This window comes from Neophocaena asiaeorientalis, unplaced genomic scaffold (assembly GCF_003031525.2).
Source record: "Neophocaena asiaeorientalis asiaeorientalis breed wild unplaced genomic scaffold, Neophocaena_asiaeorientalis_V1.1 scaffold5, whole genome shotgun sequence".
In the NCBI taxonomy this organism is placed as follows: domain Eukaryota; kingdom Metazoa; phylum Chordata; class Mammalia; order Artiodactyla; family Phocoenidae; genus Neophocaena; species Neophocaena asiaeorientalis.
The window spans coordinates 8,650,352-8,667,100 of NW_020174698.1; the positions used below are offsets into that span (position 1 = coordinate 8,650,352).

The following is a 16,749-nucleotide window of genomic DNA, read 5'->3' on the forward strand; positions in this document are numbered from 1 at the left end:
ACAATGTTGGATCCAAACTTAGAAAGAAGTATGACAATTCATGAAGGTGTGCTTGCTCTGTATTGTAAGATATACATGAGAAAAAGAAGGCAGGGACTGTTCACACTATTTCTGATGTGTTTTACAAAGAAACATGACACTTCAATTCTCAATGTTGCCATTTTAAATTATAGTGTACTAGATAAATATTAGTTTTACTATTCTTTTTTATTTGCTTGTACATTTATAAATGACAATATGATTATTTAACGTCTAGACAAAATTTTTAAAGGTCATGGAACAATTTTAATTGTTCTCATTGACTATTAAGAGCACTTTGCACAGTTTCAGTTTGCACAGTCATTTTTATGGTCCCTTACTACCATGTAAAGCAAGGAGTGAGGGCTAAATTATAGAAGTATATAGTTGGACATTTTGGCAATAAATGTATTACAGTTTTTAAAATAACTAAGAGAAAATGTTACAACTATATTATATAGTAAGTGATACCAAAATAGGAAATGAATAATTAGTGACTGTTGTCAGGGCATCACACCAGGCTCTCCTGCATCCTGGTGATGATGTATATTTCCCATTATTCTAAGACCATGGGGAGTCATTATCCTTGATGTATTATTACTTTCTAAATGTGTCTCACATCCATCTACTTCTCTCCATCTCTTTCTTGCCTTTACATGGACTCCTTTTTCTAACTGGCATGATCTTCTATCCCACCTCAATCAGGCTAGTGAACTGCAGCGTTCAAACATCTCCTCTGTGAATTCTGCAAGATTCATTCAAGCAGACACTATCATCCCCACTTCTCCTCTACCACTACAGTACATAGCATACAACAACATATGTTCAATGTTGTGAATACTTGTTTGAATATATTTTCACTGCGTTCCTGGTATTCAGGCGGTTTGTGTCATTTGTCTTTGTATTTGCAGTGACACATTGTAGGTATATAATACATGATTTTTAAATGAATAAATTTTTAATGTTGTGTAAATTTAATTTACTGTGCTGCCTTCAACATAGATTGTTATTTTAAGCTTTCTCTAGTATCATGAATGCATAATAGTTAAATGAAAGCCTGAAATGAAAGACTTTGTTCAATGATGAATAAAAGAGAGACTTGACCAGTGGGGTATCTTTCAAGACAACATGTGTGACCCTGGAGCCATTTCTCTCCTGGGCTTGCAAACCATTTAGAAAACTAAAAAATAAATGCTGATATCATATGTAAAACTTTGAGAGCACTGATTTTGGAGTCAGGTTGACCTGAATTCAAACCTAGATTCGTCACTTACTGGTTGAATGATCACAGAAGTGGAACTTCATTTCTTTATTTATATAATAGGGTGGAGGGGGGCAGCCAATAACATCTGTCTCCAGAATTACCATGGAGATGAATTACAATGACAGATGCACATGAAGTACTACCCAGTGTCTGGCACTTGCAATGTGCATAAATAAACATTAATCTCTTTCCTCCATTTCTTCCCTCTCTTTTTAGATTGCAATCCTGTTTATGTTTTCAGTATCCATACTATATGTTATATTATCAATTTTTGAAATAATCTTTTTGAGAATTTGAATTATGTTAATAGGAATTGTCTATTTTCTTTTTTTAAATTGAAGTATAGTTGGTTTACAATGTGTTAGTTTCTGGTGTACACCAAAGTGATTCAGATATATATATATGTATGTGTATAGATATATATACATATATATATATGCTTTTTCAGATTCTTTTCAATTATAGCTTATTACAAGATGTTGAATATAGTTCCCAGTGCTATGCAACAGGACCTTGTTGTTTATATATTTTATTTATAGTAGTGTGTATCTGTTAATTCCAAGCTCCTAATTTATCCCTCCCCGCATTTCCCCTTTGGTAACCATAAGTTTGTTTTCTATGTCTGTGAGTCTATTTCTGTTTTGTAAATAAGTTCATTTGTATCATTTTTTAGATTCATGTAAGTGATATCATATGATACTTGTCTTTGTCTGACATACTTCACTTAGTATGATAATCTCTAGGTCCATCCATGTTGCTGCAAATGACATTATTTCATTCTCTTTTATGACTGAGTAATATTCCATTGTATATATGTACCACTCTTCTTTATCCATTCATCTGTTTTTGGACACTTAGGTTGCTTTCATATCTTGGCTATTGTAAATGGTGCTTCCATGAACATTGGGGTGCATATATCTTTTCGAATTACTGTTTTCTCTGGATATACGCCCAGGAATGGGATTGCTGGATCATGTGGTAACTCTATTTCTAGTTTTTAAGGAACCTCTGTACTGTTCTCCATAGTGGCTGCACCAATTTACATCCCCACCAACAGTGTAAGAGGGTTCCCTTTTCTCCACACCCTCTCCAGCATTTATTATTTGTAGACTTTTTGATGATGGCAATTCTGACTGGTGTGAAATGACATGTCATTGTAATTTTGATTTGCATTTCTCAAATAGTTAGTGATGTTGAGCATTTTTCATGTGCCTCTTGGTCATCTGTATGTCTTCTTTGGAGAAATGTTTATTTAGGTCTGCTGCCTGATTTTGATTTTTTTTTTTTTTTGGATATTGAACTGCATGACCTGTTTGTATATTTTGGAAATTAAGCCCCTGTCAGTTGCATCATTTGTAAATATTTTCTCCCAAGGAATCATAGATTTTCTGAGAGTTTTTAACCTGTATTCAACTCTTACTTATTTATTTATAGCCTGGCCGTGAAAAATATGAAAACCCCAAGAAGCTTTCTTTTGACCCAAGTAACTATTAGCTATTATTTCTTTACATGCGTATGAGCCCTCACTATCACTGTGTGTATATTCAAGGATTAAAACCTGTTGTTCTTATTGTCTTATTTCAAACTGTTGAGTAAAATAAATAATGGTTCAAAATCCATGCCAGTTCTATCAGTTAAAATAATAGTTATCTATAACAGGAGTTTTTAAATATTAATTTAACTTTTAGGGTTAAAGTTGGTAAAATTAAGTCCTGTCTGCTTTTTATAGCAAAATTTTAGCCCTTCTTATGACAAGTAAAGCAGCTGAACACTGTTTAATGCTCAATGTATTAAATCCTATTGCTCATACACCAAACAGTTGTGAATAATAATATATGTATTGTATTTTTATATTATATATACATTAGAACTAATGCTTAGATTTCAGATTATATTGTTTTCTTATTTTATTTCTGTTTTTTTATTTTATTTTAACCTAATTCAAAATACCTACCAAGAATTTTGGCATGTGACTGAATTCTAAGCAACAATGGAAATGAAGAGAAGGGTTGATCATACGGATGACCACTAGATGTTGCTAGTTGTCTAGTTTATAAATCTAAGCAGCCATTTTCTCAAAAGTTTTGCTTCTCCCTTATCTTCACCAATGTTTTCCAAACACAATATCTAATCCCATGCTGACTGTCAGTAAAATCGGAGTTTATCAAAAGCTAAAATTTGTGACATCCAAGTTTTTAAAAAAATGCTTCTAACTCTCCACTCAATCTTTTTTTCTTTATATTCTAAAAGGTAAGAGATAGTTATACCTTCCAAACTAGAATTTAGCTATAATATCTAAAAAGTTATTCTTAATATAATTAAAAATGCATAAGCTGCCTCCTTCCATGCCCATATTAATTTAGATATTTTTACTGTAATGACTACAAATGATTCAGTTATGGTAAAATTTGGTCCAACAAGGCACACTTATTCTGGAGCTAGACTGAAAGAGTAACTGTCAAATTTTCAATTATGGACTGTTTCTTTTGCGATATAACCTAGGAGTTGGGGAAGGGCTGGAGCAGAACACTAGGATTCGGGGAAAGAATTTTCGGTTTTGTCTGAAAACTGCAGAACTGGATAGGCAAAATTCTGGTAAGGCAGTTTTAATTATTGTTTCCATTAGTTGGGCAGGTTTTCATGTTTAATGTTTTTTGTTGTTGTTGTAGTTTTGTTTTTATTTTTTTTTCTGTTCAAGAGCACTGAAGGAAGCAAAAGTAGTGAGACCCGGGAAAGGAACAGAGAGACTTCACATTGCCTCCAGGTCAGTCAAAGGGCATGTTGCAAAGGATCTCTTATCTGAGGACCCCATGGAGAGGGCAGGCCAACTGTGGGAGAGCCATAAAGGTGCCCAGCAAATGTTGCAAAAACATTGGATGATATCTAGAAGTCACACTTCGTTTTTTGATCATGCATTGTAATGACACATCTATGATTGAACTTCTAATTCTTTTCCTATCCGTGCCATACAATGTAAGATATATCAAAGAATTTGTAGAACCTGTAGAATAAGGTGCTTTGTGGAGAAAACTTAAATCAGGCAACACTGTCCTATAAGTTAGCAAAGTCACTATGAAGGGCTGTTAATCTCCAGTAATAAGAATCCACTGTGAAAAATCCTTTCGAAAAAGATTTCTTATCAAGATTGTAGGAATGAGGGCTACACTCCACAAAGGAAACCCAGCTTTTTGCAAATTTTGCTTCATAATATTCAAATCTTTAAAAAAAAATTGTAGGAGTAAATGCAGACTTATTGAGTTTTCTCTGAGTCTCACCTTCCCTAATTGTCAAGGAGACGATTCGATAGTATCTGCCACTGAACCAAGTGCAGGCAAACTTCTTATCAGGCAAGAATGTAGGGATACACTATTTCCAACACACATCGATCTCACTCTGGATAGTTGATGGCTTTAGATTATGTCACTTATTAACACCCAGTTTTGATAGCACACACATTTCTGGTGTTATATGTTAACAGGCAGCTTTATGTTTTGTTTATATACTGAATGTTAGGGGGTGATCTTCTAGTTAACCTTGTTTCACTCTTGTGCATTGCCTCATTTGTCATATCATACTGCTAGTTGTTTTTATTCAAGGGTGCTGTGATCATGTATAGTTCTGTGATCTAAATATTCAGATATGAAAGTATTTACTCCCCATTACATAGCTGGTTCACTTCATTGTATAGCAGAAACTAAAACAACATTGTAAAGCAACTATACCCCAATTAAAGAAAAAAAAAGAGTTATAAGCAGAAATTGGTAATAAGTGAACTTTTAGAAAATGTCCTTGTAATTTTTTGCTTTGGGAGGGAGGGTACATGACTGCTTTTTCACACAGTATTTTCTGCCTATTTTAATTTATAAACACAATATAATATTTTCTGGGTTTTGCTTCCTCAACAATTGTTATATTAATAAATTTAAAAATTTAATGATATATCTGGAGGAAAAATATGAGACCGAAAACGTGTTTTTACATCAAGAAGAAATGATGATTTGAAGTAATAAGAATCTAACGTTACTCATCATTTAAAATGTTGTCAGTAACTGTCAGGGACAAGCTATACGCAGCCCATCAGTTCTTCAATAGGCCAACAAAATTACTGGAAGATGCCTGTGAATGCTAGCCTAAGGGGGAGGATCTTATTAATATTTAGGCAACAGTAAAATCACTCTAACTGAAAATCAATTTTATTTATGCATGTAATTTTACAGTCTTATAAATGAGGGAGGAACACCATTTGTGGTTATTATATATATGTAAAGCCTTTTATGCTTAAAACACAGGAAAAAGCTTACGTAGTATTAGATATGCATCTGGAATGATCTGAAATGCTTTCAAAGTGTATCATATTCATAATGGCTAGAATCAGATTTGGGGTATATGCTTATGTGTTTTCCTGTTAGAATGTTAACAATTGTGAGAACTGAGGAAAAAATACAACATTTAATCTAATAGCATCTTTAAAAACCTGGTTTTATAAAAGTGTAGTAAACCTATGTTTTCCATAATCAAACTTAGACCATGTCTGCTTTCTACAATAAGCCTTACTTTTGGCCAACAAATGTTCAGTTTTAAGCACAAAATTGTTCCTGATCAACTCTGTAAAGACCATTTCCACAATTATATCCATACAAAGAGTTAGTTTTGGTAGATTTGAAATTTCAGTTAACTAAACCCCTCCTTCTCCATCCTTCAAGATGTTGTGACTATATCTTTAATTTTGTTTGTAAAGAAAGGAATAGATGAGTACCTGTCAATACTTTGTTGAAGAGAATTGATAAAGATACATCATACTACAGTAACATTACTACTACAATAATAACTTACATTTTCATTATAAGAATCTCAATTCTTAGAAAAATGTAAAGTCCAACACACCAAATACTTTACCTATTTTTAAATACAAAAAATTGTCCTTTTATACCCCAAAATAGTTAAAATGCATTTTGATTTTTCACTGCTGTTGGGAAAGATGAATGGCAGCTAATTTTTGTTATAATTTTGTTGTATACATATAATTTTGTTTTGTTATACACACTAAAATTTAGCTGATCCCTTGATCAAAATTGCCCATTGGTCTGAGAATATCTCTTTATGTCAGAATCAACTGAAACAAGGAAGGGTAATTCAAATAGATAAGAATTCATAATTGTAAAAGCAATGACAGCCATTACTATAATTTATACTTTTCTATGTAAAACTGAGGATTTTTTGAAGGATGGTGCTTTGTTTAGTTAAATTTAATCTATCAACATGGTAAAACAGTTTCTTCATATTTTATGCTTAATTTTGTATGATAAAATTACTGTCAATAATTTGTGAATAATTGAACTTGATATTCACAAAATTTAATTTTTAAAATATCCACTTAAAGATAGCCCAGTTTAGAACACCCATTATTTGGGGTAAGTTGGGTATTATGTTTCTATTGATTTTCATAGGTATTTCAGAATATTTTTTACTATAGATACACATAGCTGACTTTATCATTTCTGAGTGTATTTCCATGACTAAAGATAGGGACCTAAGGATCTGAAATAGTTCATAAAAATCAAGCTAATCTGAAAATTGAGTCTTCATTCTAGATATGGGCTAACTAATAATTTTCTCCTCTTTCCATATAATTCTTTATCTAAGAGGTTCCATATACCTTGTGTTTCAAAGCACCTTTCTGGCAGTTCTGCAGAGTCCTGTTATCTTGTGCAGTTTCACAGACCACTTTTAAGGAAAACTAGGAAATATCCTAAAGGAAAACTTGATTTGTGGTGTTGTTAAGTCCTAAGATATAAAGACCACAGGGTGGTGATATGACATAGGAATAAGCTATATGGCAGTTTGGTTTTTAGAAAGTGTTGTATTTGTTTGTTTTCTTTTGTTTTTTAACAGTTTTCTCAGTTGAACAGAGTCTTTGTAATAGGATTTTAGTTGGGTATTTTATTATTCAAATGAATCTAAGAGTACATCAACTGTCAGCTGATAAGCACAAGCTATCTCCAGATTCATGGAGAAGGAAGAGCTCAGAAAGGCCATCCACAAATTAAGAACTTCTGAGCTTACTTCGACTTGCATATGCATAGATCTATTTCAAATTAGCATAAGATTTTGAGAACTGAGCTAATAAGTACATCGAATTTCCCAGATCCCAGACTGACCGCTAAATAGGGCACATATCCAGTAGTGCTGTGGCATTTCAAGGCTTCAAAAACCGAGCTGACATTGAAACCATAGCCTACAAAAGATGGGTAGAAATTCACAGTGTGAAATTTACTGGGTAGATTATCTGCTAAAATAAAAATGTCACCATTCTCCAGGAGATTTAAACAATGCCAGAGTCTCGTAATGAAACAGTCAAGATGTCCAGGACACAATCCAAAATTACTTGGCTTATGAAGAGAGATGAAAATGTCAATTTTCATGGAAAAAGACAATTTACAGAAGCTTAGGATGAGATGATGTACATGTTGGAGTTGTTTGACAGAAACTTTAAAGCAGCTATCATAAAATTGCTCAAACATGTAATCATGAACATTCTTGAAACAAATGGAAATTTTTTTAAGTACTAAAGCAATAGAAGATATGTATAAATAGAAATTTTAACACAGAAATATATAATAATAAAAATAAAATACATGGTAGATGAACTCAGTAGCTGAATGGAATTGAGAGAAGAAAGGTAGAGCAATGGAAATTAACCATATGAATAATAGAAAAGAGATTGAAAATTCTGTATATCTCTTCCAGAAAATAGAAGAGAGGTAAACACTTTCCAACCCATTTTATAAGTTTATTATTACCCTGATAGTAAAACAAACACAGAGACCAATATTTCTCATGAATTTTGATAGAAAAATCATCAATAAAATATTGACAAATCAAGTTCAGCAATATATAAAATGAGTAATGCACCTCTACAAAGCGGAGTTTATCCTAATCATACAAAACTGATTTAAAAATCAGTGGATGGGGCTTCCCTGGTGGCGCAGTGGTTGAGAGTCCGCCTGCCAATGCAGGGGACATGGGTTCGTGCCCCGGTCCGGGAAGATCCCACATGCCGCGGAGCGGCTGGGCCCGTGAGCCACGGCCGCTGGGCCTGCGCGTCCGGAGCCTGTGCTCGCAACGGGAGAGGCCACAACAGTGAGAGGCCCGCGTACCGCAAAAAAAAAAAAAAAAAAAAAAAAAAAAAGGGAGGGCCCCGTGTCCCAAAAAAAAAAAAAAAAAAAAAAAAAAAAAAAAATCAGTGGATGTAGTCTGCATTTTTAACAATATAAAAAATAAAATCTGTAAGATTATATCAATGCAAAATAAGCACTTGACAAAATACAAATTCTATTCATGGTTAAAAACTCTGAGAAAACTAGGAAGAGCTTGGAATTTCCTCAATCTGACTAAAAGACATTACAGAAGCCCTACAGTTAATGTCATACTTAATGATGAAAGATTGAAAGATTTCCTCCTATGACTGGGGACAAGGTAAGGAAGTTCACTCTCACCACTCCCATTCAAAATTGTACAGAATGCTTAGTGCAATAGAGCAAGAAAAAGAAACAAAAGGCATACTTTTCAGAAAAAGAAATGAAATATTTCTCTTCACAGACAACATGCTTGTCTACATAGAAAATTTCAGAGAATCTACAAACAAATCTAAGAATTAAGTCAGCTTAGTAAGATTGCAGTATACAAGTTTACAAATCAAAATTAATCTTATGTCTATATATTAGCAAAGTACAATTGGAAACAAAAATTAGAAAAAAATTAATATGACTGAAAATATTTTATCCCAGATAAAATATTAAGATACAATTCTAACAAACATGTATAGGTCTTCATACTGAAAATTTTAAATTCTAACCAAAAAAAAATCAAAAGATTAGAAACCATAGAGTCATGCTGTGTTTATTGTTGAAAGACTCATTTTTGTAAGCACTTAAATTCTCCCCAACTTATATAAAAATTTAACACAATGCAATTGAAATCTCAGCAGGATTTTTAATATGTAGACAAGTTGATTCACAAATTTACATGGAATAGCAAAGAGAATGTCAAGGGAAGTTGAATAACTAAACAATTTTGTAAAAGAAGAATATATGTAAAGGAATAACATTACCTAGTTTTAAGACTTAGTATTACAAAGTTACAGTTATTAGGACAGTGTGATATAGGTGAAAGGGTAGACAGTGGATGGAACAGAGATTCCAGAAACAGACCCACTGACTCTAGAATAGACCCAATAAAGCCAGCTGACTTTTGACAAAAGAGCCAAAGAAATACTGTGGTCAAAGGATAGTCTTTTAAACAAATGTGTTGGGAAAATTGAACATCTGTATGTTAAAAATCAAACCTTGACATGACAATTTATATAAATATTAACTCAAAGAAAACCATAGACTTAAAAGTAAAATGTAAAATTATAAAACTTTCAAAAGAAAAAATGTAGGAGAAAATCTTTGTAACCTGGAGGTAGACAACAATATTAGACTTGACACCAAAATCATAATTCATAAAAGAAAATAATAATAAATTGGATCTCATCAAAATTAAAAAGGTTTACCTTCCAAAAGATGGAATTAAGAAAATGAAAAGGAAGACTAGGAAGAAATGTTGGCAAATCATGTATCTAAAATGTACTTGTACCCATCATATATAATAAACTCTCTAAGCTCAACATTTAGAAAACAAACAACCCAATTGAAAATGGGTAAAGAACTTGAGACAGTTCCATCCAAAGAGGGATATAAGGATGGGAAATAAGCACATAAAAAGATATTCAATACAATTTTCCATTAAGAAAATGAAAATAAAAACTATGGTAAATACCACTATACCCTTATTAGGATGGCTAAATTCCTGACAATATCAAGTGTGGATGAGGATGTAGAGGAACTGGAATTCTGTGGTGAGGATACCAAATAACATAGCTACTGCTATGGGTTGAATTGTGTCTTAACCCTCAGTACCTCTGAAGTTGACCTTATTTGAAATAGGGTTATTGCAAATGTAATTAGTTAAAATGATGTCTTACTGGACTAGGGTGAGCCCTTAACCCAATATGGCTGGTATCGGTATAAGAAGAAGAAATTTGGACACAGTTATGCGCACATGGAGAACATCAAGTGAACATGAGAGATGAGGTGATGCATCTATAAGCCAAGGAACACAAAAGATTGCCAGCAAACCTCCAGAAGCTAGGAGAGAGAGGCACGAAACAGATTTTTCTTCACAGCTTCAGAAGGAACCAACCCTATTGACACCTTGATTGTGAACTTCCAGCCTTCAGAATTGTGAGACAATTATTTCTGTTGTTTAAGCCACCCAGTTGGTGGCACTTTGTTACAACAGCCCTAGTAAACTAAAACAGCCACTCTAAAAAACACCTGGACAATTTCTTATAAAATTACACAGATACTTGCCATTGATATTACAATCCCACTCCTGGGCATCTACCCTAGAGAAATGAAAATGAAATGTATGTTTACACATACGTTATGATTGTTTATAACAATCATGCAATGGTTGATTATTTATAACAATTCAATCTATAATTGCCAAAACCTGGAAAGAACCCAAATATCTTTCAGTGGGTGAGTGGATAAACAAACTGGCACATCCATACAATGGAATACTACTCAGCAAGAAAATAATAAAACACAAGCAGAACAAAAAAACTCAACAACAACAAAACTCCTCAAAGAATTTAGTGAACTACAAAGCCTGAGTGAAAGAGCCAGTATCAAAATATCATGCTGTATGATACTGTCGGATTTTCTCAGAAAAATAAAACTATAGTCATGAAGTACAGATCAGTGGTTGCCAGAGATAGAGATGGGGGATGTGGTCATTATAAAGGGATATCATAAAAGAGTCCTGGGATTGATGAAACTCTTTTGTGTCCTGACTATAGTTCATGTTTATATTACTCTATACAAGTCTCAAAATTTATAGAACTGTGTACCAAAAGGAAAAAAAGTCAATTTTACTGTATTGTAATTTGAAGATAAAATAGTCTGAGCTGATCTGTATGATTTACAGTAGCATTTAAAAAGGACACATCAAGTCCTCTTGGATTAAAAGAAAAATAGAATAGTGGTGTTGAAGCAAATAAACAATCTATAATAAGAAATAGAAGAGAGTTTTATGTGAGCCAAACTGAGCACCACAGCCTCGGAAATACAGATTCAAGAAGCACCTAAATTGTGCTCCAAGGGACCACAAAATGGGGAGGCTTATAAAGGCAAAAATGCAAAGTTACATAAATTGTTAAGAATTAGGATTAGAAGTAAGGGTACTTGTTAAGCAAGGATTGGTTGGGGTCCAAAATTGTTACATAAATGCAACGGGAGACTTTGGGACCATAAGGTTGCAGCTGGCAGCTGCTAGCAGATGTTGTTTTGAAAACAGCTGGTGGTGTCCATGAGTTTGACAGAGTTCAGGAAATTTAAGTTCTCAGTGATGCAAGAACATGTCTGAAACCATATCCACAATGGCCAGCTGCCTCCATTTTGAAGGCCTGGACCACTCTTACTCCATTTTGATTTTTAAATGCATTCTTTTCTTTAATGGCTAAAGCAGATGTACAATGCATGTTTGACAGGCCATACAACAGGCTGCCTATCTAACATAAAGTTCAAGCCAAATCATGTGTAAGCCAGAATGACTTCCCCATACCTCAATACATGAAAATTTCTTCCATCAGTGTTATGGACTTGATTTAAAATGAAAGAGGATGTAATCACCAGAACATGTTGGTTGAAAATGCATACAATTTGTATTCATAGACCCCTCATAGATTAGATTATTTTTTAAAAAGTATATTTCCCAGTTATTAGTATAAAATAAAAAGCTTATTTTTTCTCTTAGCTAAATTTTTTAAAGTATGTTTTTTCTTTATTTTTTAATAAATATAGTGATATTAATATCTTGGATCAAACTGTAAAGAACATGATTTAATCGATTAAAAGACCATGTGGTGAAAAATAAGAGTAAAATGATCAGAATACAACTTATGTGAATCTGCATAAAATTGATGTGGGAGAGAATTTTGAAATCAAGGATGTATATTCAGATTTCACAAACTGAAAAATGGGTAAGTGCATGGCAAAAGTCACTATTTCATTTGCATCAACATGAATAGACTTTGGAGGGCATTATGCTAGGTGAAATAAGTCAGACAACGAAAGACAAATACTGTATAATATCACTTATATGTGGAATCTAAAAAATACAGCAAACTAGTGAATAAAATAAAAAAGAAGCAGACTAACAGACATGGAGAACAAACTGGTGGTTACCAGTGGGGATAGGGAAGGGGAAGGGGCAATATAGAGGTAGGGGATTAAAAACAGGGTCATTACAGAATTATATGAAATAATGTGTGTGAAATTTTTGAAAATTGTAAAACACTATAGAACTTGAAGTATCTTTAATTCAATTTTTTAAAAAGTTAAAAAAACTAAAGTGAAAGAAATTTGCTTTTAAAAGTCACTATTTCAAAAGTCAAAAAGAAAGAGAAAAAATTAAAAATTCTTTGTCACATAGAAAATGAAGTTTGTATAGAAAAATGCAAAGTGACATTATAACTTGAGGAGAAAATGAAAATTGGCAAAAACAGTCAAATCACAGCAAATGAGATAAAATATGTCAATAAACACATGAAAATTTATTCAACCTCACTTGTAGTCAGGGAAATGTAAATTATAAGTAAACAAGCAATGGGGTGACATTTTTTCACCAATCAGATATCCCAAATTGGTAAATAATACAAACAGTAAATTCATAGATGATGATACCCAAATTTTAGTACATATAAATAAGTACATATATGAAAACATGTCCAACCACACCAATGTAAAATGCAAATTTAAGAAACCCAATGAAATACCATTAATTTACTCACCAGAAAAAATAAAGTTAAAAGAAATAGGGCTTCCCTGGTGGCGCAGTGGTTGAGAGTCCGCCTGCCGATGCAGGGGACAAGGGTTCGTGCCCCGGTACGGGAGGATCCCACGTGCCGCGGAGCGGCTGGGCCCGTGAGCCATGGCCGCTGAGCCTGCGCGTCCGGAGCCTGTGCTCTGCAACGGGAGAGGCCACAGCAGTGAGAGGCCCATGTACCGCAAAAAAAAAAAAAAAGAAATAACTAGTTGGGGAAAAAATTATGCATTACACTCATCTATTCAGGTAATATGTAGATAATATTAAGAAGCAAACATAAACTATTTTAGCTAGGAATGCTGAAGTGAAGCTCATTCTAAAATATCCAAAGCTAGAGCTGTAAGACAGAGGATATTTATTACAGACCTGTGGTGCCAAAAAGTGGATACAACATTATTAAATGTTCATTACAGTCACAAAAATATTTTTAAAATATGTATTTCATGGCCTATTTCCCTGCAATATATGCATACACACACACACACACACACACACACCCCCATATGTATTTTCATTTGAGAAGCAGGTCACTAATACCTTTATAGATTTACTAAAGTTGAACCTTTTTTAAGTAGTCTTCTACAGAATTCAAAGTTAAAGTAGACTGAAAACAAGGGGGAAACTTGGTTTGAATTATACATTACAAAGATCACTGTGGGTGCTCATAGTGAGGTAATATTACTACTTCTTTTCAACCCAACCTTGGCTAGAACAAATAAATAAGGTACATCTACATGAGCCATGACGCTGTCCTGTCAAGTATGAATTAACGGAGGTGGCTGTTTATGAGATGGGCAATAAATAGACAAATATTTCTTATCCTTGTGCTAAAAAACTCATCAAATGTGTACCTCTTGTTGACAAATGTTCTTGGGTTACCCTTGCAATAACTTTTGTTGTAAGTAGTATTTTTATTTTCTCTGAAAGCTGTTTAATCATACTGGTAACAACTCTTGGAAGTAGTAATTAGAAACACCTAATTATACTGCACTGCTAGCTCTTCTTCCATCATCGCTTATGGCTTCAAGGGGTTTCCTATTTCAGATTGGTAGATAAAGAAAAATGGGCTGAGTTAATTGACCTTTCTGCAAGATATGATGATAACAGTCAAAAGTGGACTTCTGCAGCAACTCAATACATGCAGGGCTATTATAGGCTTAGACACTTCAGGATTAAAGTCTTGGGTCATTCCACAAGGACAAGAATTTTGATTAGGTTTAGAAGAGGTAAGTCACAATTTTCCCCCAACCAGTTCCAATAATGGCTACTATTGAGGATAGGTTTATTTTCTTCCTTGTTTGATTATTCATATATTTGTATCTTTTAAGTGGCTTCTTTTCCATTCCCTATACTTTAATATAAATTTGACCCTAAAATTTTACTGTTGGGTTACAGAATGTCCAAGGGAAATTTGATTGAACCTAGAAGGGAAGGGAAATGATCATGATGGATACAGAGAGTAAATGACAAAACTTGTGTTCCCCACTTTCTGGATAGAGGAGGAACCTGTATTCATTTGTAGGAAGGATGGTGCCGTCATGTTTGATGGAACATGAGGTTGATTTTATTGTTGGCATTTGAAAATTAAATAAGGCTAGAAGGATGTTTACATATGCTGAGTTAACAGAAGTGTGGGCTGTGACAATTTGCCTATTGTTAGTTCATCATAATCTTTAATCCGTTGGACTGACGGGGAAGACATTTCCTTGATTTACGTGTGAAGGAAAGTTCTGGATACAATTGCAGGATTTGTAAGATGGAAGAGAAGAAGAAGCAGCCCTAGTTCTTCTCTGACAGACGTGGGCAGATATCCGGGCAGGCTGCAGATGAGGTCTGCATCAGACTCTGGGAATTATCCTATGAAAAATCTGCTTCAAAAAAACATAAATTAAATTAATAAAAAAAAGAAGTATCTGAGAGTACTAAAAATATAGAAAAATACTCTATATTTCAGTCTCCTTATCTGCTGGATTCAGTGGCAGCTTTCCTTGAGCTTTGTTCCTCCAGCCCTAACAATAATTCTGCAATCAACTAATTTTTAGTGTTAATATTTCTGCCTGCAACATCTAGAGTGATTACTGTTTTGCTGACCAATTTATGATTGACAGACACACGTTCCAGATTATATTCTGCCACAAGCATGCAGCCCACATTTTTAGAGAACAGTACTCACTTGTATATGTATGTATAACTTTATGTTATATAAAAATATATATTTATGCTATTTAAAGTGTTAATTGTTTTTGTTCAGCACAGTTTTCGTCTCAGTTAAATGTTGAGATAATCAGTTTTAAATCATAAATCTTAACTTTAATGTCAGTTATGTTTGTGTTTTAACAAAATCCCCTGTTAGAAACAAATAGTGATCAAATTAATACTATTTTATGATAAGATAATAAATAGATGTTAAGTGAAGTGTTATTCAAAATTATTCTTATACAGAATGATTTCAATATAAGTATGAAAGAAATAAGACAGAACAATTGGTATTGTTGTGTAACTCTGGTGTAAGACAGCCCTCATAGTTTTTCAAGTGTTGGGGCACAGTACACAGTATGTAAGATTTGCAATAAAAATAAGGTTTCTTATATCTTGCTGCTCTTCATCCCTCCAGTCTAGCACTCATCCACATGATACAAGATGACTTTCACTCATCCAACATTTACATTTACATTCCAGTTGACAGGAATGAAGGAGTGGTCCCTAAAATTCCACGTTTGGAAATTCTACACGTGACTCTGCTCATGTCCCACTCCACATGTCACAGGGCCATATCTACCTGAAAGGGGTGCTGGAAAATGTAATCTTTGTTCAAGGTGTGTGTATGGAGGGGAAAACGACGCAGTGGGTATTATGTGTAAAACTTTATTGAGTTATATTGCTGTGAGATAATGGGGAAGTGAACATGGAGGACAGCTAGAGGTCTTTGCCACCGACTGTACTCCTATCCACTCAAATATTTGTGTCTATCCTTTCCCCACCAGTCTAACACTCTTGCCATTTCCCTCTCCAAGGAAGTCAACATCAAAATCCTTCTAAAACCTGGTTAACCCGTGTTCACAATTTTTGAGTGCTGTGTGGTCCTGCCAATATGATCCAGGTGAACTCCTCATAGTAGAATTGATGATAAATTTAAAAAAATTATTTTTCTGTTCCTACTATGTAATACAACATATACAATAGAAAAAGCATAACTAATTTAAAACTTTCCTTCTGAAAATGAAAGCATGGAAAGGTCCCAAATTACCTGAGTTTTGGTCACTTTCTATTATAAATTCAAGGCAGAGAGTGCTTCCTATAGCAGAGTTGTAGTGTCTTATACCTCTTCTTACAGGTTGGCTACATTCAGTTTAAATTCCTGTCTCTCTTAGGAATTTGAATCGAAAAAAATACCAAAATTCTGAATATTTCAGTCATGTCTTCTAATGGTGCAACTTTTCTTTGAACAAGGTTTTTAGTCTATTGTATACCTGGCAATAGTTTATACAAATATTTTGCCAGTGCAGAGCACAGATCACTAGGTTTCCAGCCTGAAA

The 16,749-nt window shown here is 33.7% G+C and overlaps 1 protein-coding gene across 2 annotated transcripts in view; it reads left to right on the plus strand.

The window, feature by feature from the left end:
* Positions 1–16,749, plus strand: part of THEMIS (thymocyte selection associated) — a 188,825-nt gene that overhangs the window by 164,985 nt on the left and 7,091 nt on the right. The window contains exon 7 of one of the 2 annotated variants that reach the window (XR_003005101.1): positions 3,981–4,046. The exons of the other annotated variant lie outside the window; for it this stretch is intronic. The gene's annotated coding sequence lies outside the window, so the exon portion shown is untranslated. The remainder of the gene's footprint in view (positions 1–3,980; positions 4,047–16,749) is intronic. 2 annotated transcript variants of the gene reach the window in all.